Raw genomic sequence first — 25,863 nt, forward strand, 5'->3', positions numbered from 1 at the left:
TCTATTATATTGTGGCCTGATTTGCACCGTCGTTACGAAGACTTTTACCCTTTTTAATTCGTTATATATAAATACAGTTTTGCCATCGTAAGGTGCAGAAATCAAGAAGGATCCTCTTGTAGCCCAAGTGCAGCTTGAAACTTCGAAGCCATGGGATTTGGAATAGCAGCTGAACATTTTAAGCATGGGATTTGGGAGATATTCTGCCCCATGAGGGTGATCCTGTGTGGTGAAGCCCTATTAGCTTCGGCACCATGGAATATGATAAATTTCTTAGCAATTGTGGTTTTACCCGCTTCCGCCACCCAAATATTATAATTTTTTTCTCTGTACCTAATGCAGTGTTTGGTATAAATAAATAAATAAAATGAAATTTTAAAACATGGCTGGTGTAATTTTTTTTTTTCATTTTCTTAATTTCACTTATAATCTATTTTGTTCAGACCACAGCTTTTATTTACATGCCACCACATCCAAGCAAATTTTGTTCAAGTGTGTAGATGCAAAAATTTTGGAGCATGGTACCTGTGCGTATGGAGAGATTAATCTGTGCAATTAATTTGAGCTATCAACTCAACCTAGTAGGGTGGAATAATGTTAAGTCATGTGTTTAAGAAATCTTTGGACTTGTTTGGTGCAATTGATTTTTTCTATTTTGTGCTTTTGATTTAGAACTGTGGAACATAATACAAAAATGCGATTGTTTATGTTTTTAGCTTTTTTATTTTTGTGGTTGATTATTAATAATTTGTAAAAAAACTTAATAAGATTTTATGGCTTTTAATTATTTTGATAATTTGTTATTAAAACCTTTAATTATTTAAAAAATGTTTTTTTTGAATTAAATTATTTTTTTATGAATGCCTTTTAATTAAAATCAAAATAAAATGATTCAAATATAATTAATAAAAAATACATAAGTTGTTTTAAAAAATAATAGAAATCAATGAAAAAAAGTATTTTAATTAATTTTTAATTATCATGTAGAATAAGATTCAATGTGAGGTGAATTTTGAAAACATAAAAATTAAGTAAAAGAATTATCATAATTTTTATTTTTTTTGTATTATTTTTTATTTATATTTTATTATTTGTCATATTTTTAAAAAAAGTACTATTAGATTTAAATATGAAAATGACATTTTTTTAGAATAAGTTTTTAGTTTATTTTAATTTTATAAATATTAATTTAAATGAGTTAATTTCTAATTTTTTAATTTTTAATTTTTAATCTTTAATTATTATTTCTGATTTTAATAATACAAAATGATCCTTTACATTTCAACAAAAATAAATATTAATTTTAACAATTTAGAGCTCTTAGAATGCTTATGCATTTTAAAATTATTCAAGAATTTTAATCTTTAATTTTCTCATTTTTAAATAGTTATAAAATGGAAAATTTTTTTCAGTTTATTTTTAAAAAAAAATTAAATGTAGAAAATATAAAAGAGCTTTATAAGTTTTAAAAGTTAAAAATAAGTTAATATTTTTTTATAATTTTTTTAAAATAAAAAAATAAACTTGTTCCAAAACTGCGTTGGATTCTTCCAATTGTCAGTTGAAAATTGCAAGTTTACTTGCAGAAATACACAAAGATTCTCTCGTAAAAACTGCTAAAAGAAAATACGGCTATTTAGTTGAAGTTGCAGATAATGAATCTGGAACGGAAATCTCACGATGAGACGTACTGAGGTTCCCTGGAAAATTGAAATGGCGTCTCTCATGGCCGCCCGGCGAGCACAGATGTCCATTTTCTGTTCTCTCTTCAACGTACGCTCTTCTCCATTCCCTTCTCACATCTTCCTCAAGCACAACCAGATTCCATCCCCTGGAAGCACCTCTGCAGTTCCAACTGACTTCCTTAGAGTTCCACATCAATCGGATTCCAATTCTTCCCAAAACCCTGGCCAGCGGACACTCAAGGCCGCAGAGACCCTAATCACAAGACTCCACAACAGTAAAACTGCTAGAACGCCCATATGATTCCAGTCTTTTCCGAGACCGTAGCAACTCCGAGACTGCAGAAACCCTAATCAGCAGACAACACAGCAGTCCTAAGGATCAGTTAGAATTCGCATGCCCAAGTTTCGGTCAGCATCGTCAAAATCCTAATGGGAACCATAATTATCTATTGCAGCAGGGACGATTTATCAACCGAACAAGTTGTTCGTGCTGATGTTCAATGTTTCCTTGCGCTCTTTGAGGGGAGTGGGAATTCGAAGGTACTTGAAGATGCAGCGAAAGTTCATGATTTCTTTTAGTAGTCCACTTTTAGGGGTGATCTTCACTTGAACAATAGACTTCTTGAGATGTATGGTAAGTGTGGGAGTATGAAATGGTGCGCCTAGGGTGTTTCATCACATGCCGGTTGGGATTATGAATTCTTGGCGCATGATGATAAATTCATATGCAGAAAATGCGTTGCCGCTGTTTTAGGAGATGAGGAGGCTAGATTTGCAACCCAATGAGCACACTTATTGTTTCTGCTGCAAGTGGTACTGCAGAAGCTATGGAAGAAAGGGTTTGTACATTTGGAATTTATGAAAAATGATTATGTTATAGCTCCTGGGATTGGCCATCATTTGGGGCTTTTAAATGTCCTTGGGAAATCTGGGTATTTTACTGAAGCCAAGGAGTATATTGAAAATATGTCCATGGGAGCTGTAGTTGTGTTTTGGAGTCTAATGATCTCTGCTAAAATCTATGGGGATTTTAATCTGCAAGATTATGCTGAGGAGATATTAGTTACCTTTCATCCTTCAAAGGCTATTGCAAATATAATTCCTACACCTCGTTCAAAGAAGCACTCTGCTCTCTGCAGTCAACATGCTTGGTGGAAGGAACAGACTCGCTCTCTGCAAGGATGATTAAAAGATTAAAGGCTTGAGTGGGATGAAAGAAGCAGGCTATGTTCCGGATCAACATATGTTCTTCATGACATTTATCAGAAGGCTATGGAGCCTTGTTGCATCACAATGAGTGTTTGGCTATTGCATATGATTTGATTAGTACTATGGCAAGGACACCTCTTAGGATCATCAAGAATCTTCTCCTGTGGTGACTGTCACACTGCTATCAATATAATGTCAAACAATGTCATCGTTAGGGACAATAAACAGTTGCATCATTTCAAGGATGGTAAAAATGCCCTTGAGGGGACTATTGGTGAAATCCATAAAACGTCTACTGTGGGTGTGCAGTGGGATTTTCATTCGCAGTTCTGCATGTAAAATTTGAACAACCAAGCTCTATGAGCTACTGTGGACAGAAGAACCAGAGTTGCTGAGTGTAGGAATTGTACAAGGTGATATTCACTACTTTATGTTTTCTGGCCTGCTCAGTTTAAAGCTCAATCAAATATTAATATAATGTCAATTACTGTTAAGTGTTTTTTTTTTTTTTTAATTTAAATGATACTTGTTTTTGGTAGAGTAAACTACACTGTATAAGATAGATAGACATGTTCTTTCAGTTTTTAATATATCAGATATATATATATATATTCATATATAAAAGACAAAACTTGAAGGTATTCCATTTGGAAAATTTTCAGACGTATTTATTTAGTGTGATCATGGGCCCATGGCATACTAGTAAAGTGTAAGAAGTATTTGTTGCAAGCTGTGTTGGTTGCTTAACATCCCTTTAGAAATGTTTTGTGGTATGCCCTTGGACCCAAGTGGTTAAAGGATGGAGAAAGGTGGGCTTGGGGCTGGTCTATGTTTTGGATCATACTCCAGTGAAAAATGAAAGGAATTGTGAGAAAATATATTTTCTTGGGAATCATTTGAATTATATTAAAGTCAGCTTCTCACATGTAATTTAGAACCCACCTTAAAGGTGATTTCCTGAAATCATTGTGGAAGGGTAGTTCTTCTCCTCTCCCCCCCCCCCCCCCTTTTTTCTCTAAATTCCTAATCTCCACTATTTCATGTTGATTTGGGATGACTAACAAAATTTTAGATGATAAAGCAACAAAGCTCTGTAAATATTTAGATGATAATTTTATTCTGGACCCTTTTATTGGGATTTCCATTTCTTTTGGAATCTCAATGAAGAGAAGTCGACAAACTCTACTCAGCAAAGTGTTTTGGAATAATTTGCTCCGACAATAGGAGTGATGTGAGAGTCTAGGTGGGGGATTTGAGTTCTTTCTTTTCCAAGTGTTTTTTCCTTTACCTATTAAAAACTCCATCCCCCAATCATTTTCCTTTGAACCATATCATTTGGAAGGCTAAGGTTCCTTTTGAGACTCGGACTTTTATCTATACTATGGCTCTCAAATTACTAATATGCATGATTTGTTATAGGTTAGAGGATGCTATGAGGTTCTCAATTCAGATATTTGCATGACGTGCCATGAGTCTAATGGGACTAACACATACCTTTTCTTCATTGTTGGGTGGCAAATCAACTATGGGAGGTTCTTTTTTCTTGCTTTGGTGAAGTGTGGGTAATGCCTCAAAATGTAGGTGATCTCTTGTTGGTGAGACATTGGGGCCTTGGAAAGAGTAGAAAGGAAGAGCTTTGAGGACATGTGCGATCTTTTGCTATAATGTGGACCCTTTGGATTGAGAGGAATGCTAAAATTTTTAAGGCTCAAACAGCTTCTTCTCATTTGTTGTGGGGCACTTAGTTTTTTTAGCTTCACTTAGGGCTCATTCTTTTGAGTTTTGTTGGGGAATGTCATTGATTGACCTACAGAGAATACGGGGCAGCAGTATTGGAATGTTTTAGTTGTTTTATGGAGGATGTCTTGTCCTCCACATATTGTACTTTTGCCTCTTTTCATTTAATGATTTTTCTTATACAACAACAACAACAACAAGAAGCCTTAAGTCCCACTAGATGGGGTTGGCTATATGAATCCTTTTTTGACAATTTTCCCAATTGGGAGCATTTTTCTCTACTAGATTAAGAGCTATTAAATCCTTTTTCAGTATCTCATTTCAAGTTATTTTAGGCGTACCCCTATCCCATTTCATGCTAGAAACAATAACTAACTCATCCCTCCATACATGTGTGCGACTAGGCATACATTTCAAATTTCCAAATCATCTAAGCCATCCCTTCCTTATGTTGTTTTCGATTAGTGCAATGCCTAGATTATTGCACAAATACTTGTTCCTTAATTTATCTTTTAATGTTATACTAGTCATCCACCTTAATATTCGCACTTTGGAAACTTTTACTTTTTTGTATATGTTGTTTCTTAGTTGTCCAGCATTCTAAACCATAAAGCATAGTTGGGCTTATAGCCATCTTATATTACTTAGCTTTTAATTTTGAGGGTATTTTACGATCATACAACGCGCTTGATGCACTCCTCCACTTTACTCATCATATGCTTTCTCTATTTCAATAAAAACCCGATGCAAGTCCCTCTTCTTTTTCCTAAACTTTTCCATTATTCTTCTTAAAAGATAAATAGCTTCTATTGTTGATCTCCCATGCATAAACCAAGTTGATTTTCCAAAACCCTCGTTTCTGGTCTTATTCTTTGTTCAATTACCTTTTCCCCTAGTTTCATCATATAATTCATAATCTTAATTCTGCGATAGTTATTACAATTTTTAATATCGCCTTTGCTTTTATATAAAGGTATTAATGTATTTTTCCTCCATTCCTACAACATTTTCTTGGTTTTTAAAATAATGTTGAATAGATTAGTTAACCATATACTTTCTTTATCCCCTAAACATTTCAAAACTTCAATTGGTATGTCATCTGATCGTATAGATTTTTGAATTTTCATCTATTTCAAATCCATCTTAATTTCAAAGACTCTAATTTTGCAAATAAATCTCCTATTTTTAGTCTCCTCATTTCTCACTTCCAAGTTCAATCTTTCATTTTGATTTTCATTGAACATCTTATTGAAGTATCTTCGCCACCTCTCTTTTATATCTTCTTCTCTAGTTAAAACATTATCATTTTCGTACTTCATACATTTTACATTACTTAACAAATCTTTGCATTTTCTTTCTCTAGCTCTAACAAGCTTATAAATGTCTTTCTCCTTTTTTTGTATCTAGTATGTTATATAAAGTATCATAAACTCTATGTTTAGCTTCATTAATAGTATTTTTTGCATTCTTTCTTGCTTCTTTATACTTTTCAAGGTTTTCTATATTTCTACGACTTTGCCATATTATATACCAGTTTCTTTTTGTCTTAATGGCCTTTTGAACTTCTTGATTCCGTCACCAACTTTTTTTACTACCTAAGTCTCTTCCTTTGGACTCACCTTAAATCTTTTTTACTATCTTATAATTGAGTTAGCCATCTTATTTTAAATAGCATTCGCATCTACCTTATCTTTGATTTTACTATGTTTTCTCCCTTCAAGCTCTACCACCTAGTCCTCTTGTGTTGATCTACGTTACTATTTCTCTTCCATTTTTTTTAGCATGTATATCTAATACTAGGACTCTATATTGTGTAGTCAAACTTTCATATAAAATAAGTTTACAATCCTTACAAGATAGATGACCCCCCTTCCTAGTTAAGAAGAAATCTATTGGGTTTTTATTTTGCTCACTCTTGAAAGTTATTGCATGTTCTTCTCTTTTTGTAAAACAAGTACTCAATATAACCAAATTGTAAAAGATGGAAAAATCTAATATGTTATCATTAGCCTCATTTTTATCTCCATATCTATGTCCTCCATGTATACTCTCATTTATTATCTTTTTGAATCTGTCCATTCAAATCCGCTCCTATGAATATCTTTTTAGATGTTGGTATCCTTTGTAAAATACTACCCCTATCTTCCCAAAATTGTCTTTTAAGATTTTCTGCTAAACCTATTTAGGGAGCATACACACTAATGACATTTACTATCTCAAGGCCTAAGGCTATCTTAATTTTAATGATCCTATCTTTATTCTTTTAACATCTTCTACATTATCTTTTAGATGTTTGTCTGCAATGATTCTTACCCCATTTTTATGTTTCTATTTTCCAGTGTACTAGTGTTTAAATCCTTATTTTTCAATTTGTCAACATAACCTCTCATGTGACTCACGCCACCTCACACCGTAGTGGTCAAATCTTTCATAAACAAAAGACTTGTGGGCAGCTTAACTAAGGATTGACCTATGTTTCTTGGTGTTGATTTTTTACTCCAAATCTCACTGCTGATTTTCAATTTTGTCTTTTGTCTTGGCTAAAAGGATTATTCATCAAACATCAAAAAGATTATACATCAAACATCATGTGTACATTACCCCTAGCTGAAAGAAAAAATGGACATTTACTTGACATAGCTTGGTCTATACTCCTTTATATGCATGTTCCTAAAAACTTTTGGACTGATGCTCTTCTTACATCCTTTTTTCTGCTCAAATTCTCTCTAGTGTTCTAGGGGGACAAATTCCCTTCTCCATCGTGTACCCAAAAACATTCATAATCTCCGTTGTGCCTTATGTCTTTGGGTGTAGATGTTTTGTTCATGTTCCATATATTGGTCAAGATAATTTTTCTCCTCGGGTAGTTAAATGTCTCTTTGATGGGTACTTAAGAACTCTGAAATGTTATAAATTTTATGATTCCCATGCTCGCCGAAATATGTTAGTGCAAATGTCACCTTTTTTTAGGGGACACCTTATTTCTATAGTGTAGGGTCCTATTGAATGAATGTATTCTGAGTCCATCAATGATTATGATCCTTTCTCATGTGTCGATCCTCCTATTCATACCGTTATGGCATTATTTGCCTTTAGAGAAATAATTGAAGGTTTATAAATGACGGAAAATAGGCACAAACATCACCACCATGCAACCACCTCTTGTGCCCATCACTATTTTGACTTCTGGTTCTTGAGATCCATCCCAAAGACTTCATTAGCTTATTGCTTACTGGAAAGGTACTCAAACGTGTACTTAATAGTCCTTAGTTGCTTATTCTATTGCTCGTTATCCTTCAGTTCTTCACCTTCCTAGTTTTATATGTTCTTTTGCCTTTTCTATTTCCTCTGTTTCTATTCCATCCTCACATATTGAAGTGCTTGGTACCCCAAGGTGAAAGCAGGCAATAAATGTAGAAATGAATGCCTTGACCACTTGAGGAACATGGGACCTAGTGGATCTTTCTCCTAGTAAGGAGTTGGTTAGGTGTTGCCAGGTCTACGCCATCAAATATCTTCCTAATTGATCTATTAAATGGTTGAAGGCTTGATTGGTTGCCCAAGGGGTACACCCAAATATATGGTATTGATTGTTTTGAGACTTTTTTACCCATTGCTTGACTAAATTCTACTTTTGTAGTAATCTCAATTGCAGATAGTCTCGGTTGGCACTTACAACCTTGGGGTGTAATTAGATATGACTGGTTCGATTTTGCCTTGAACTGGTAACCAACCAAGTTTTTTCGGTTTTTTATTTTACAAACTGACACTGAATCGTAAACCAATGGTTCAGATATTATATGATCTGCGAAATATCGGTGCGGTTTGATTTTTAAACTAATTGAAAAAAAAAATTGGCACTGAAAATCTGTTTGACTAAATTGGGCCACCACTACATATGCAACAAAAAAAAAAAAAAAAAAACCCATTAAGGCGAGCCCAAGAATCTAATGCTAAGATAAAGGCTCAAGTCGTAGGTGAAGATGGAATCAGGTTGGTCGGTTTTTACAAGGAAGTGAGGCTCCCTCATCCCTAATCTAACCAATGTGAGACAAATCCTTACGTCACAATGGTGTGGCAACTGCTGCACTGACATGGCTGCACATTAACTCCCTTTTTCCAATTATCCCAATCGAAATGTAAACCATGTAAACCAGTTTGGTTTTGGTCTGATTTTTAATTTTTTGGTTATGTTTGCACACCTCCAATTATACCAGTTGGATATGAAGAATGTTGTCTTTGTATGGAGATTTGTGGTATGTTGCTCAGGGGGAGGATGGTAAAGTATGTGAGTTGCATAAAGCAATTTATGGCATTAAGCATTCTCCTAGAGCCTGCTTTAACAAATGTGGTGTGGTGGTTTCTACATTTGGCCCTATGCTACTCTGATCATTTGATCTTTATCCCCAAAATGGATATAGGTGTGGTACTAGTAGTTCATGTTAATGATATCATCATCACTGGTAGTGACCAGAGCAAGATGTTAAGAAGTGGCTTCAAGGTAAATTCATATCAAGGACTTGGGCACTCTACTCTACTTTCTTGTTATTGAGATTGTATGGTGTAGGAAAGGGTTGAATCTATCTCAACAAAAATATACCTTGAACTCGCTAAGTGAGACTACTTTGTTGGGAGCTAACACGATTCATACTCCTATGGATCTAACATGAAAGTTGTGTAGAGATGTCAAAACAGAATTTGAATACAAACATCAATATAGCTAGTTGGTTCCAAGTTGGTTTACTTGACTGTCACTAATCTAACGTATCTTTTGTAATGGGGGTGGTCAGTCAGTTTATGGAATATCTCAAACAACCACACTGGAATGCTGTTTGTAGGATTTAGTGATATCTCAAAGGCTCTGCCGGCAAAGGTTTGAAACGTTGATGTATAGATGTGATAAAAATTGTGAAATCATGGATACTCTAATGCAGATTGGGTTTTTTCTTTGTTGATGATCAAAGGTCTACTATGGATTATAGACATTTGTGGGAGGTGACCCTGTTATCTGGCGTAGTAAGAAACTAAAAGATCTAATGCTGAAGTAGAATATTGAGCTATGAATTGTACTGTAAGTGAGCTTATTTGGCTTGAAGTCCCATATGTCAGAGATGGGATTCTTGGTAGTGAAGTTAGATATGTTTTGTAATAATCAAAGCATCCATTTATATTGCTAGCAATATAGTAGTTCATGCAATGGCAAAGCATATTGAAGTTGACCCTCATTTTTGTGAGGAATGTTGTGTTGAAGAAGGTTGTGAGGACTCCATTTTTGAAATCTGTGTAAAGTCACCTTGTCTAATGGTTGTAATAAGTTGGGATTAGTTGATATTTATACACATCCATTTTAAGAATATGTTATTTTAGCAATTAGGTGGTCTAAGTGGGGGTACTTTTGCCCTTAATTCTTTTTTTTTTTTTAATTTCTTTATTTGTATATAAGAGAGCAGACCTAAAGCTGTACATAAGGCTCTTGGAAATTGCTGTCCCTCTTTTCTCTTGCTTTCTTCTTCTTTTCTTCTCTTCTCCATCTATAACTTTACAACAATACTACGACAACAACAACAAAAAAACCTAGACTTAGTCCCACTAAGTGGGGATAGTTATATGAATCTTTTTCCGCCAATTTATGCGATCATGGACTATTTCTTTTTATAGATTCAAAGATATTAAATCCTTACTCACTCTCTTCTCTCAAGTTATTTTAGGTCTGCCCCTACCCCTTCTACTGCCCCCCACAGTAACTAAGTCACTCTTCTTCACAGGTGTACTATGTGGCCTACGTTGCAAGTGTCCATACCATCTAAGTCGCCCCTCCCTTATCTTATCTTCTATAGGAGCTACACCTGACTTACCACGAATATGTTCATTTCTTAATTTATCTTTCAATGTTATACCACTCATCCATCTAAGCATTCTCATCTCGACAACTTTTATGTTTTGGATATTATGTTTCTTTGTTGCCCAACATTCCGATTCATATAGCATAGATGGTCTTATAGCTGTCCTATAAAACTTCCTTTTCAATTTTAATGGTCTACGATCACATAGCACACTTGAAACACTTCTCCATTTTACCCAACCTGCTTTAATTCTATATATTACATCATCTTCAATTTCTCCTTCAGCTTGCATAATAGATCCAAGGTATCGAAATCTACAAGTGCTATTTATTTCTTTATCATCAAGTTTAACTTTGTCTCCAATATTCCTCCTATCATTACTAAAGTTACATTTCATATATTCTATTTTATTTCTACTTATCTTAAAACCTCTAGATTCCAAAGTTATTCTCCATAATTTTAACTCAGCCTCTACTTCGTTCCTAGTTTCGTCAATTAATACAATATCATCTGCAAACAACATACACCATAGAACCTCCTTTTGAATACTCTTAGTCAATTGGTCCATCACTAAAGCAAAAAGATAAGGACTCAAAGCTGATCCTTGATGTACACCTATGGTAATTGGAAATTCTCTAATTTCTCCATCTATAGTTCTTACACTAGTCATTACTCCATCATACATATCCTTAATGACAACTTTGCAACAAGACTGTTTTGTGTAATTTTAAGGCATGTCTATGTTGGCTTTGGAATGTGCTCTTTGAATTATTTATACACACGCATCTAATTAAGCTATTGCTTTCAAGCACGCTGCATGCCTCTGGTACCCGGTAATCCTTCATTGAATTTTTTTTTCAATGATGCAGACTTAATGCATATATCAATTGTTATTCAAGCAATGCTCGATCAAGCTATGTGGTTCAATGATTCATTGGCAATTATTTGTGCCATTCAAAATATTGCAATGAAAGAAATTTTACAAATGTTGAGTCTATGCACTTCTTCTGAAAGGGAGCTCAAGTCCTTGTTTCTTTATGAACTTACCCTATGTTTGGGAGAGTCCTTGAATTTGGATTTGTGTGGATTTGGGCAAAAAGTAATACAAAATAGTATTAAGTTTTGTTCAAATCCAACCACATCCAAATTCAAGACCCAAAATCCATGCTCTCAAACGCAGCATTAGGATTTTAATTTATTAGGGAGGATTCCAATATTGGTACCTCTATAAAATTAGCTGCAAAATTTACAATATATCAGTCAATATCTCAAAACATTTTAGTGATTTTCTTGTTTACAAATATCTCCAAAACTCTAGAGATTTTCTTGTTTTGTAATTTGTTCAAAAAAATTTATTCTTCCAATTTATCTCCCTCTTTACAATATATCAGTCAATATCTAAAAACATTTTAGTGATTTTCTTGTTTACAATATCTCCAAAACTCCAGAGATTTTCTTGTTTTGTATGTGCTGATCAAGTTGCATTTGAAGATTTGGTACATGTGGAACCAAGTAGCCCATTGAAGTTGAACTTCTTGACTTCTCTCAAAAATTCATGAGAAGTGGATTTTGCAGTGTCTGCAGAATTGTGAAAGGATGCTGTAGTCCTCCTGTTTCAAATTGTTTCGGTGGAATGGACTCATTTCTAGGTTTCGAGGGAATGCAAGTTGAGTTAACAAATAGATGGAGGGGCCTGGGTTTCTTTTATTAATTGTACCAGTGATTGTTTTGATATGTTTACATTTGCAAGGCAGTTGGATGATCATTCTTTTGTCTTATTTGGCAGACACTTCGTAGAGAAGGGATGCCTCTCCCAGTGAATTCTTGGTTATGCTATGCCGTTATCGCCTGGTTTTCTTACAGTTTTTCAATATGTTTCGTGGTTAAGTGAAATTCATTTTTTTTTTTTTTAAATTAATTCTCTTCCATTTTGATAAGGACTTGCTTGATCTCAAGTTTTCCTTTCCAAATGGGACTCTGTTGTTTCTCTTAATTTGTTGGTGTGATTTTGCTTGATGTAAGCATAAAACTTTTCTTTCCATCTGCTCATCTAGTTTTGACTTACGAGTATCCAATAGTGACTTTGTTGTGTAGCTGACCTTACTGCTTCTAATTTGATAATAGTCAAAGCGTATACAACAATATAATGGATAAGTTGCAGTAAGGGTACTGGAATTTCTTTATAGATATAAAAATTTTTTTGTTTACATTTTTTCAAACATTGCATCCAAAATGTAATAGTGGTTTTCTGTTTCAGACTCCCTGTTCTGCTGTCTCTCCTCTATTTTTCCTTCTTTCCTCTTCCTCTCTGTTTCTCTTTCTGATTCTGAATTGCAATTCTTGTCCAACATCAATTTGGTATCGGAACAGTTTGTTTCTCTCAACAATAGTGTCTTTCTCTCGGCAACAGTTTCTTTCATCTCCCTTTTTCTTATTTCTTCTCTCTGTTTCTCTCTCCATTCTGTTTCTGATTTTTTGTGAAGGTTAATTGCAGTCGGCAGCCTGCAGGACATACCTTGAAGCCTCTTCACTCTCCAGTATTCTTGCAGTTGCAACTGGTGTAATTCTTGTGTTTTAGCTGCTGTCTCGCTACTGCACCACCCCCACATGTAGCTCCTCACTGCATGAATGCCACAACTGCAAACAGTCGCTACAAACCCCCAATCCCTAAGACCCTTTCGTGCCTCTTCCGTTGGTGTGGTGTTGCGTTGTTATCGACCTTGCCATTTGTGATATTATTATGTTATAAGATCACCATCATCCAATCTGTCAAACTAGCGAGTGTTAGTGTAAAAAAGTAGGATTTCTAGGAATGAGATTATCATGAAACTTATCTCTGGAGGAGGATAGGAATAATATGTACATGTGCTGTAGGAGTCATTTCATTATTAGGAATTTGAACGTTGTTATCACACCAAAAATCTCATGCTTAATAAACATGAGAGTGAGATGTCATGGGAATCACATTCTCTTGGATCATATTCTTGAGAATCTTTAAAGATGCCAACCCCCTCTCATGGTTTCCAAAAACTAATAGATTTGAAACAAAATCTAAAAGAAATGTGATTGACTTTCTTTCCAAAATAAAGTCCAACTACCCCCCTTGTCACACCTTGATCCCCTAATAACTCTCTTCTAGAGGACTTCAAGCTCTCCCAAGAGGGGTGTTTGGTTCACAGCATAAAAAATATTCTCATGGAAATTTCAATCCTAGAATTGGGGTCCCTACATCATATGTGAATAATTTTGTTTGGTTTTCTTTGTAAAATTTTTAAAAATGTACACATGATTCCCGTGTCAATGTTAGTTGAACATGGAATCTTAGTGGACATTTTAGGATGACCATTATATCCTTGACATGTATACCAAATATATGAAAAATAACTATATTTTCAACTCAAAAAAAAAAAAAAAACTAAGAATATGTACTTAATTAAATCCATGTCAGAATTCTCAACAATCATAATTTTTTTTAAAAAAAAAAAATTAATACTTAAATAATCAAATTAACCAAAATAATTGAGGTAGGTATGGTGTCTAAATATTAATAATTAAATTATATTATTATAACATAATAGTAGCATTACTTTCATTTTAGTAATGAATTATTATTTTAAATATGATAATAAAGTCTGTATACTAGATTAAAAGTAGAATTCCATGAGAAGAGGATTTTCATGAAACTCACCCATGGGGGAGGATGGGAATGTGATATGCATGTTTTGTGCAATCTTGCATTCGCATAAATGTTTAGGTGTCTGTCATGCAAAACTCTAATGTCTAAATAAACGTGTGAACAATATGTCCTGGACATCTTATTTTTAAGAATATTAAAAGATCCTGTGAACTAAATGCCACCTAAGAAAGATAGGGTGTACCCTAATCAGTCCAAGTAGATCTAAGGTCAAGTTTAGAGTTTGGGATAAAAAGGTTATGTATTTTGATCCATTTGCTCTAACAAGAGGACTCATCACTCGAAGCTTTTCAAAAAACTATGCTTCACAAAAACTCTCCTTTTGAGTAATGCTAGTTCTACAAGCAAAAACTTTTAATAATGTTGTATTTGTATAATTTAAACTTTAGGATTGGTTTCCAAACTACTAATTGTGATAGATTAGGCATTGTTAGCACCCAAAAAAAAAAAAAAAACCTCATACTATCTCAAATTAGTGCGACTCGGATCATCCATCGCTAATGATATAAAGTTCTACTGTGCTAACCTTCTTATTTCTTTGTCAAATATGTTCAAAGAATTTAGGATTTTTAGTCATAATTATCCCAAACTTCCCTTTCAAGTACAAGGAACCTCTATATATTGCATTGTGTTTTCTATGACCAATGAAGGTACAATTCGAGGTTCTAGACCAACTTTTCTCTTTAGGTTTAGGTCATTACTTTATCTAGACACAATTACTTCCAAATATTTCAAATTACAGTTACTGTCTCTCCTTAATTTATATGGTGTATTTCAAGTTCTTAAATAGGGAATTCTATTTTGTGTAGCATGATGTTGGTCTAGTTGACAACCTAAGAGAAGGGGTGAATTGAATTGGTGGCTAACTAAAAATAAATGAAACTACTTGGGAGGATTTTCTGCATTTATTGGTATTTCTACAAATATGATTGCAAAGCTTTGGAGAACTTGAAAAGGCTCGACAATTGCCAGGATTGGGGCTATAGTTTATTTTCTTGGAGTTCGACTTGAGAAAATTACCATGCTAAACTTATGTACACCTTTGATGAAGTAATTTTTTCTGTGGATTTTCTTGCAAAGATAGGGTCGGAACTATTCAAACTGTTGCAAGTTTGGCATACCCCTCATTCAGATTTCATATTGACTTATATTGCAGGATTCATTTTTAAGGACTTCTTAGTCTATTCTTTTCATTTTCCCATGAGACCAAAAAGACAAAAAATACAAATAAAATGCATATTAAGGGTGGTTCAACTTCAAATTTGATACCTATATTCACTCCTTCAAGAGCCCTTGATGTATTCTATTAATCTCAATCTCTTTATTCTCCACAAACCATTGACACTAGGGTACCAACCTTACAGAGGAACCTAAAACCTTGATGACCACAGGGAATAGTCGTCCTTACTGTTTTTTCACTCAAGAACAAGAAAATCATTCTCCAAAAGCATGGCCAAGAATCAATTAGCTAGGAACTTATGTCTCATTTATGGCTTCTCAAAAGTAGGTAGTTAAAACATTATTGAAACTCTCTATGATGCATGACTGACACTTCTACTTTTTGATACATAAATACTATGCCTTCGAAAATTGCCTTGAACTATGCCTCCAAAAATAATCTTGTGAGCACATAAATTCTCAAACACTTCTTAATTATTCTCTTTCCAAAAGCTATTCTAATAACATCTTTCACAAAAGAAGGAATATCATGTTGTTGGTAAGGGACCAACTCCAAAGTGATTGTTTAATATCATTGTAAAAAATTATGAAAACAAAAGCCAAAAATGAAAATAAAAATCAAAAATAGAATTTAAAAACAAAAAACCATAAACTATTTGTTTAATATTTTCAAATTTTATTATAATTATTTTGCTTAATTATTTTATTTTCAACTCATCGTTTAGTGTGACAAGAAAATTTTTATTATGTATGACAAATGCAAGTTGTTAAAAAAAAAACAAAATGATTTATTTTCTTTTCAAAATTTTATAAAAATTATGGATATTTTTATTTTGATTGTATTTTAATTCACATCATCATTGTATAATATTATGTATAAAATGAATGGTCAATTCTAGATATTTAAGTATTCTTGCAAAAGGTTATTAAAACAACTATGTTAGGATTGCTGGTGTGGAGCCGTCGGTAGCCGCACCAACCCAGCCACCACCTTTGACACTGAAGACCGGCGGCCACCTACGCTGCAGATTTTGTTGAAATCTGCAGCTACCCTCTTTGAACTCTCCACTCCCTCTTGTATATATATATACGTGTGTGTGTGGAGAGCCATGTGTGAGTGTAGTGGAGTTGTGTAGCAGTGTAGCTGTGAGGGGTGTATGTGTTGTGAGCAAAGCTGTGTGTGTGTAGTAGTGAATTGTGAGAGGTGTGAAGTGTGCAGAGAGTTGAGGTGAGAGAGAGAGAGTTGAGTAGAGCAGAGAGGCTCCTCTGTATATTTCTCCCAGTTTATAGTGCAGTGGTGTGTGCTCCCGTGGACGTAGGTCAGTTTGGACTGAACCATGTAAATCCGGTGTTCCAATGTGGATGTGCTTGAATTTTTCTTAGTGTGTGATTGTTGCTCCAGGTTTTATTCCCCAACAATTGGTATCAGAGACTTGGTTGGAGTAAAATCGCCAGATCAAGAAAAATTCCGGATTTTGAGCCCCTGTCTAGTAGCTCAAATTTTGATTTTGAGACTGCCATCAAACTCCTCTCTTCAAGACGAAGCCAACAAAGGTAACCGGAGCTCAAACAGAGCTCAGACGAAGCCGCACGCACTCACACGCGTCACCGGCGAAATTACCGCCCTTCCACGCGCCCTCACGCGCCGGCAACAAGTCGGGAGAGGTCCTCACGCGCGCCCACGCGCTGGAGAAAGTCCGGTGAGCGTTTGGAGGTTGAAGACGCTGACGTCAACCTCCACGTCAACGCCGCGTCAGCCAGATCCCTCCACGTCAGTGCTCCACGCCAGCGCCCTGTGGCGCCAAGTAAGCGGGCGAGTCAACGCCACGTTAGCAGGGGACCGGTGACACATCATCACGCACGTCAGCCCTGGACCCACGCCACATCAGTGCCACGTCATCAAGTGGGCCCCACGTGTCATGTCGGATTGCCATGTCAGCAGGGTTGACCAAGTTGACTAGATTTGACTGAAAGTTTGACCGGGCTTTTTGAAGCCATTTTAGGTCCGTTTTTTGAGCGACTTAAGCTATTTCTAGGGTTTTCGGCCGTTCCGGACCCAACGGTGTTGTCTGATTGAGCCAATTCCATCTCTAGATCAGTGAATCAAGATGTCGAACGAAAAGAGCTCTCACATCGAGATGTTTGACGGCACAAACTTTAGTTTCTGGAAAATACAGATCGAGGACTTCTTGTTTGGTAAGGAGTTGCACTTACCACTGATGGAGAAGCCAGAATCCATGAAGGAGAGCGAGTGGGAGTTGCTTGACCGAAAAGCCCTCGGAGCCGTGAGGATGACATTGGCAAAGTCTGTTGCCTTCAACATCAAGCATTTGACAACCACCAAGGCCCTTATGGATGCTCTATCTAACATGTACGAGCAGCCATCAGCCGCAAATATGGTACATCTCATGAAAAGACTGTTTACAATGAGCATGTCTGCAGGTGAGAGTTTCAACAGGCATTTGAATAATTTCAACGAGTTGTCGGATCAACTCGCCTCGGTCGGGATTACCTTTGACAGTGAGATCCGTGCCCTATTAATTCTCAGTCAACTGCCTGAGAGTTGGAAAGGTATTGTAACTGCGATCAGTAGCTCTGTAGGAAAATCGAAGCTAAAATACGACGAGGTTATCAGCATGATTTTGATAGAGGAGATCAGAATGCAGTCGAACAATGACTCCACTTCAAGTTCAGCTTTGAATGTGGAAAGCCGAGGAAAAGGAAGCGGGTATGGACGATCTAATAATCGTGGCAGATCCAGGACCAGGCGGTCCAAATCCAGAGATCCCAGAGGTTCCTAGGGCACAAAGAATGTTGAATGCTGGAACTGTGGAAAGACCGGACATTTCAGAAACTAGTGTAAAGGTTCGAGAAAGGAATCTGAGGCAAAGATAGAAGCAAATATTGCTTCTGAGAATGATGAGATGTTGATCTGCTCTTTGGAGAGCAAGCAGGAGTCTTGGGTCTTAGACTCCGGAGCCTCATATCATGCCACATGCTGCAAAGATTGCCTAGAGGAGTACACACTAGGTGATTTCGGTAAGGTGTACCTTGGCAACGATCAACCTTGCGATGTAATCGGCAAGGGAGTTGTGAAGATCAAAATGAACGGGTCAGTATGGAAGCTGAAGGATGTCAGACATATTCCAGACCTGAGGAAGAATTTGATCTCAGTTGGTCAGCTGGCAGATGAGGGATACACGACGAAATTCATCGGCGATGAATGGAAAGTCTCAAAGGGTGTACTAACGACTACGCGAGGTAAGAAAAGCAGGACACTTTTTCTAACCTCCAATGCCTCCATGTCTATTTCAGTTGCTGCAGGAAATGACGACAACAATATCTAGCACCAACGACTTGGTCACATGAGCGAGAAAGAACTCAGGGTGAAGCACTCAAAGGGAAAATTGAGTGGTCTACAGTCAGTGCAGATTGACATGTGTGAGGATTGTATAGTCAGGAAACAGAAGAGGGTCAGTTTCCAGATAAACACCCGTGCCCCAAAGAAGTGTGTCGGGACACAACAGAAGAATGCCGAGAATCCTCAGGCGGAGGAACCAGTGGAGCAGATCGTCGCACCACCATCTCCTACTCCAGCACCGGAGCTTAGGAGATCTACTCGGCCTCATATACCAGACGGAAGGTATATAGATTGCTTACTTCCTGTAGATGAAGGAGAGTCTGAATGCTGTGATGAAGCATGTCAGGCAGGAGATGCGAGCAAGTGGGAGCTTGCAATGAAGGATGAGATGAAGTCCCTCACCTCCAACAGAACGTGGAAGTTGCCCAAAGGCCTCCACGACAAGTGGGTGTACAGAATTGAAGAGGAGCATGACGGCTCTAGAAAGTACAAGCCTCAGTTGGTAGTTAAAGGCTTTGAGCAGAAGAAAGGGATTGACTACACCGGCATTTTTACACCACTTGTGAAGATGACAACCATCAGATTAGTCCGCAGAAATCTAGCAGAGTTGTGCAGCAGTGTAGCTGTGAGGGGTGTATGTGTTGTAAGCAAAGCTGTGTGTGTGCAGCAGTGAATTGTGAGAGGTGTGAAGTGTGCAGAGAGTTGAGGTGAGAGAGAGAGAGAGAGAGTTGAGTAGAGCAGTGAGGCTCCTCTGTATATTTCTCCCAGTTTATAGTACAGTGGTGTGTGCTCCTGTGGACGTAGGTCAGTTTGGATCGAACCACGTAAATCCGGTGTTCCAGTGTGGATGTGCTTGAATTTTTCTTAGTGTGTGATTGTTGCTCCAGGTTTTATTCCCTAACAAACTAAAAATCATAAAATCTAGTTTTTAGTTTTTTTCTGAAAAACAACTAAAAATTAACAATAGAAACAAAAAATTAGCAATGTAAATGAATGCAATGTCATAATTTGCTTTTTCACTATACAGGGGAAAAAAAGAAGAAGCAAATGATACCATATAAACTCTAAACATAGCAAACTCAAATTTCACATCTACTAATAACTTACTAAAATACTAAATAAGATCAAATCTTATACAAATATTAATTATCAATCTTCACTTTTATTTAACTTACCAAAAATTTATGTTGCAAAAACCTGGTGGCCAGAAGAAGAAAACATTCAACTTATGCAAGATAACATATTCCTGCAGCTACAATAAGGCATACCTGTATAAGTCTTTCTCAAATTCAACTATTTGTGTCTTCCCCATAGTTTGACTTTTATTTCTATCTCTAATTAAAAATTTCATGGAATCTTCAATTTGCATTTTGTTTTGCCACAATATTTCAAGGAAAAAAAACCTTCACCATTTACACATCTACAATTTAAGATTAAATATTTGAAAGAAGAATGTTTGGATATTTTTTTTTTAGATATATATTCATCATTTAATTGTTTAAGGCTACTTGCTAAAATTTACACAAGCTTAAAAACTACTTATAACCATGAATTTTTTGGAAAATTTTAAATCATTGAGATTTAATATTGTTGATGCTCACAGGAACATAGCATGCGCTCAATCACTAGTTTCAACTGAAAAGACTTTGGTTATATTATTGTTCATTAATAACTTTTTAATTTATATTAAAACATCAAACCTCAATCACAAAAGGGAACTAAGGCACATTAACATAACTTAGCTTTTCTTAAGAATCATCCATAACATAAAATAGTCAATCGAAGAACAATTGCTTATATCATTATAAATTAAAGATCATGATCAAACTTGCATAAGAATCAAATTCATGTCAAAACTTATTTTATTGTAGAGATCATATACACCATCCATGACTTATATTATTTCTCTTAGTTCCAATATAAAATATGCTTTTAAGTCAAACATAGCATCTAATCACCAAAATAAGTGTGTAGATTTATGGTGCAATCAAGCTTAACTAAGAGATTAACACTTGTGAGTAGGTTTGCAATTAAATAAATGCAAGCTGTGAAATTTAGCATATTACTTAATTTTGACAACATCAAAATCAAACACATATGGTGCTACATTATGATAGATTTTGCAATTGATCAACTTCTTTCATAAGTGATCAAGTTTAAGAAGAACCTCTTTTTTCCAAATCCTTGTCATCAGTCATTTGGAAGTGCAAACAATTTCTTCTAGCAATTTTATACTTTTGAACAACCTCAATTTTCAACTTCTTGTTTAATAATTCTCAAAATTTCTTTGCTTCTTTCCGTGGCCAATAAATGTCTAATAGATTATTAGAATAGGAGCTTAGAGTAGTATGCCCGGATATGTTATCAGCCTACTCCTACTATGGCAGGTTTACTTATAATTCTTTGTCCCTTATTTAGGTCTTATATTAGCCAAACTAGAGGATAGTCTAAGAGGATACCTTCTCTTGCCATCATTCAAAGTGTGAGCCATTAAAAGTTTTAATCTTGGATGTACTAGGAAATGACTAAATAGTGAATAGTGTGGCATCCATATCTATCTACTCTTTTAGATTGTTGCAAAATATAGTAATAATATGGATGTAGAGAGAGCAAGTAATGTTGTAGTATGTGACTCATATCGAGTGGAACATGTGTACAGAGAAAATAGATTGATGTCAGAAGTGAAGCGGAGCGGAATGATGACATCAGCCTTTTGGGCTTGAAATTTATTATTTTATTGATTGGGACAATTAATAGTTTGGGGGTGTGGGAGCAACGCCCCCATGGTACGGTACAAGGTTATTTGAGGAATTTTTCTAATACCTTTATATGACTAGGGTTAGTATAAATATATATGATGTAACCCTAATTTTTCATAGTGAAATCCAGCCGTCCCTTGCACCTGTGGATGTAGGCATACTGTCGAATCACGTTAAATCTGTATGTTTTTGTTGCTCTATCTCTTTGTTTTTCTATACTATTCATCATAATTGCCGCACGTTTCACAACAAGTAACAAAACAAAGCTGGTAGAGAGCACTAATAGAAAACTATTTTGGGAACAAATAACAATGATCCAAACAATTGATCCCATAACAAGCTCCCTTGAAATGAATGAGCCACATAGTAGATTCTCTATGCTTATTTATTCACAAAACCTATTCAAAGCTTTTACATTGAAGGTGGCTCAAGAGAGGTTTCTCAACCAACATGGAGGACGAGCAGAGCCACTAGCAGCAAGAAATCCTAAATTCTTAGAGGTTTCGACGAAGAGTTAGGACAAAAAAGAAAGAATATTACATGAGATGATAGGTAAAAGGCTAAAAACAAGATTTAGAAGTTTTGAAAACAATATAAACATGAAATTACAACATGACCTTTCTTATTATCACAGTCTACATATTATTTTTTTCATCTTGCACCCATTGATCAACTTGAAGGCCTTTATAGTGTGCTTGTTCAAGGGAAGAAAGCTTAACTAGGATCTCATAACTTATGTTTGGTGTGGCCAAAGTGAGAGATTAGACAGACTTGGGAGGATGGGTCCTCATTCAATGGATATGGACGAGAGCTAACCGGTCTCTGGTCTCTCCCCTTTCCCTTTCCCACCCGCGGATAAGTAAAGGCTAGGATATTTTTGTATGCATCCCAAAAAAAAAAAAGGCCTTGTGCCCTTGTTCCATCCTTCATAAATGATATGCTATACACAATATAAATAATTTTCATAGTCATTGCAGTCTTGACGAAATAAGCGCACCCTTGTCAACTAAACTCGCCTAGCATATATGCAATTCCAATACGAAATTTGTACAATGGACTCCAATGTTATAAAAATTTTGAGACACCGTTGAGTTTGAATATGAGCCATGTTTTGAAATATGGCCGAAAGCTGGCATTCTAGCCTCACTATTCATGGAAAGGAAATTAAAAATTGCAGATACTTTTGTAAATAAGATTCCTAACACTTGGACTGATGTATGCAGGATGAACTTTCTTCATTTTTTCCGCATTCCCCCTCTGCTTTTTGGTTTTTAAAGCTGAGGTAAAAGTTGATTGCTTGTTCAACAAAGTCATGGGAACCCAAATAGAATTGATTCAAAGCACCAACACAATCTTACCAATAATGAGAAAGGAGCAACAGCGGCTTCTCCTCCGAGAGTGGAATAAATGGGAAGAGAAGAATGCATGGGGAAAAGATTTTGATGTAAAGGACAAACACGCAGCCAGCATTATTCCCTCCACACCAACCCTCTTTTTTTGAAAATTTATAGTACAAGAATGTCCATTCTCACATATTTTTACAACCCACTCTGAAACATTTCTCTGAATTTTTAGTATTGTATCAGTTCAATCCCACAATTCCAATTATTATTGTATAGAAGACGGGAGAATAATATTTGCTGTGATTCCTTTGAGATGAAATAGATGGGTGTAGGAAAATATTGGAGTGTGGGATGGAACACTTGTAGGGTCTATGGGAAATTTCATCTTATCGAATATTATGGATGAAAAGTTGTAACTGTATTATGTATATGTTGGAACATGTGACTTAAGAAATTTGTCATATCAAATTCCCTCTTTTACTCTCTTAAATAAGATTGGGTGTTGTGTCACACCTCCATCATTGGCTTCCAACACACGCATGGGAATGATATGGACAAGATATGGGGAAAAAAAGTTGACTTTATGAGTTGGAATATAGGACATCACGATATGTTTGATTTACATATTGGAATGCGGTAGGAAATGAATGAAGTGAAAATTTAAATGGGAACATAATGAAATCAAGTGAAAATTTAATTTAATTCATATATTAAGAGTGTTTCAAATTAAAAAATTCTGCATGATTGACTTCGCTTTATAGCTTCACACTGGATTTGGTAGAATAATTATAATTATTTTGTGTTTAATTAGTATGTTATTTGTAAGGGAGATAGATTAGGACATAGGTTGATTTTCTTTTTTCCAACTTGCTGGCACTCATTTATACTTTTAACTCACTTAACTTATGATGAATTTTTTTATTTTTTATTTTTTATTACGAAAATCTCAATTTTATTGATAGCTCTCACTTATGACAAAAGAATACCGTGATTACAAATATGACACATGGAATTTATAAATAAACTATCAAAACATCTCTGACAACAAAACCAATACAAGCCTATCAAAACCTGTACCATTATTCAACTAAAATAGTCTAAATATGTCAATATGTAATCAAAACAATCGAACATAAACATAAACAAATTAGCTGCAAAATGATGTCAATTACCTGCAAATAAAAACCTGAGGAAAATAGAAGAGAACCAAATGATGACAATTAAAGACGAAGGTTTGGAATATTTATCTTATCCATACGAATGAGACCTCTCATTTTATTCAGAAGCACATCATCTACAAAATATCTCCTCGTGTTGTGTCCCTCGCCTTGACGAGTCAAGTAATTCGACACCCAATTACCTTCTCTAAATTAGTACTTTATAGAAAACTAAAGATCTTGTAGCACCTCCTCTAATAATTCCCAAAAATCCCATAAGTATTAGGAGGAGCAAATTTTAGATGCGAGTCATCACACCACTAATTTCGAGTCACTTTCAATACAAATATTCTGATATCTCAATTCTTTACATAGCCTAACATAAACATAAGTTAACAGTAGTTAATCAAACTTAGTTTATTGGAAAAAGGCAAACTTAAGGTCCAAATCTAAGGCTTGATCATATATAAAACACTTGGAGATTCTTGATTTAGGTTTTCTAGAGGAGTGAAAAGTGTTTGGGATAGGAAATGAGCATAGCCCAAGCCAATATTAGGCCTTCCATTAACCCAAAAACAAACATAAATAAGTAAATGACATTTCATTTGATAATTGTAACTATATTTTGGAGCAAAAAATGATAATTTTCTTTTCAAACTTTATCCTCTCTGCCCTTCCCACACATTCAACAAAGGCATGTGTATTTATACTAACCATGAGTTGAATTTTTTTCATTTGTGATCTCTAAGTAAATAATCATGAAGCAACTAACTAATCTTTGCAAATCAGTAGTTTTAATTGAATTATCAAGATCATCTCTTACAAGTTTTAATTTGTCTTTAAAGTAACTTTGAAGTCTAGATCAATTTACAATGCCTCATCTGCAACATTTTCCAATATATTGCATGCATAGTTTTTTGGGAAATAAATGTGTTATAATTTGTCTAAAAAACTTCAATACCAAAAAAAATAATAATAATAATTAGACATTAAACCTATATCTATTATCTCAAAAACTTACCATGGACCATTGTCAATAAAAATTAAATCATTCAAATATAAATAGATATTAAGAATGTCCCATGCGAGCCATATTTAACAATTTTGAAGTGCACATACGAGGACAATTCTAAAATCCATTCTCAAGAAACTAAGAATTAATGTATGTACATCACTTCCCAGAGGCTTCTTTTAATCCATATAAAGCCCTTTTTAAGTTTGTAAATTATTTCTGTTTCACCCTTTTTGACTTAGCTCACAGGTTAGTTGAAGAAATTCTATGTTTGTTTGAATAATTCTCAAAGAATTATGCATTATAAGAGAGACAATCAAACGCTATATCAAGTCTAAAAATAGATGTGAAGACTTTAAAATAATCAACATCACTATATGCTTATCACCTTTTGCTTACAATCATGTTTTGAACCAGTCTATTTTTTCGTTAGGCTTATACTTGGTCTTGAACACCAAATGACTCTTCTCTTAAGGAAGATTGACGAGCTCACAAGTATAATTTTTTTTAATCATATGATTTTTATCATTTATAACACGTACAATGATCACCAACAATCGCTTCTTCACACCTACAAATAAAGTAAAATCACATCTTCATCATATATGTATCAATATTATCATTTGCATCAATAATCTTGGAAGAAAATTGGCAAGTGATATTGATATTACAAATGATTGAATGACTCTGCAGGAGTAGGCAAACAAGTAAAGATGATTGGTCACTAGTTAGATGCTCTTTGCATGCCCTTGGCATAACTATAATCAAAAAATTTTGAAAGCATTGAACAGCTTGTACAATCAAGCTTAATCTTCAAAAACTAATCATAATGATTGAACAGCTTGTAGCATTTTGTTTCATGATGGTAACCAATAAAAACATAC

At 35.1% G+C, this 25,863-nt stretch overlaps 1 long non-coding RNA gene across 1 annotated transcript; it reads left to right on the forward strand.

The window, feature by feature from the left end:
• Positions 1-1,627: 1,627 nt before the first annotated feature.
• On the forward strand, positions 1,628-23,275 carry LOC131157074 (uncharacterized). Its single transcript, XR_009137206.1, has 2 exons — positions 1,628-3,307; positions 22,691-23,275. It is a non-coding gene; the product is annotated as an uncharacterized LOC131157074 (long non-coding RNA).
• Positions 23,276-25,863: the final 2,588 nt, after the last annotated feature.

Source organism: Malania oleifera, chromosome 6 (assembly GCF_029873635.1).
Source record: "Malania oleifera isolate guangnan ecotype guangnan chromosome 6, ASM2987363v1, whole genome shotgun sequence".
NCBI lineage: Eukaryota > Viridiplantae > Streptophyta > Magnoliopsida > Santalales > Ximeniaceae > Malania > Malania oleifera.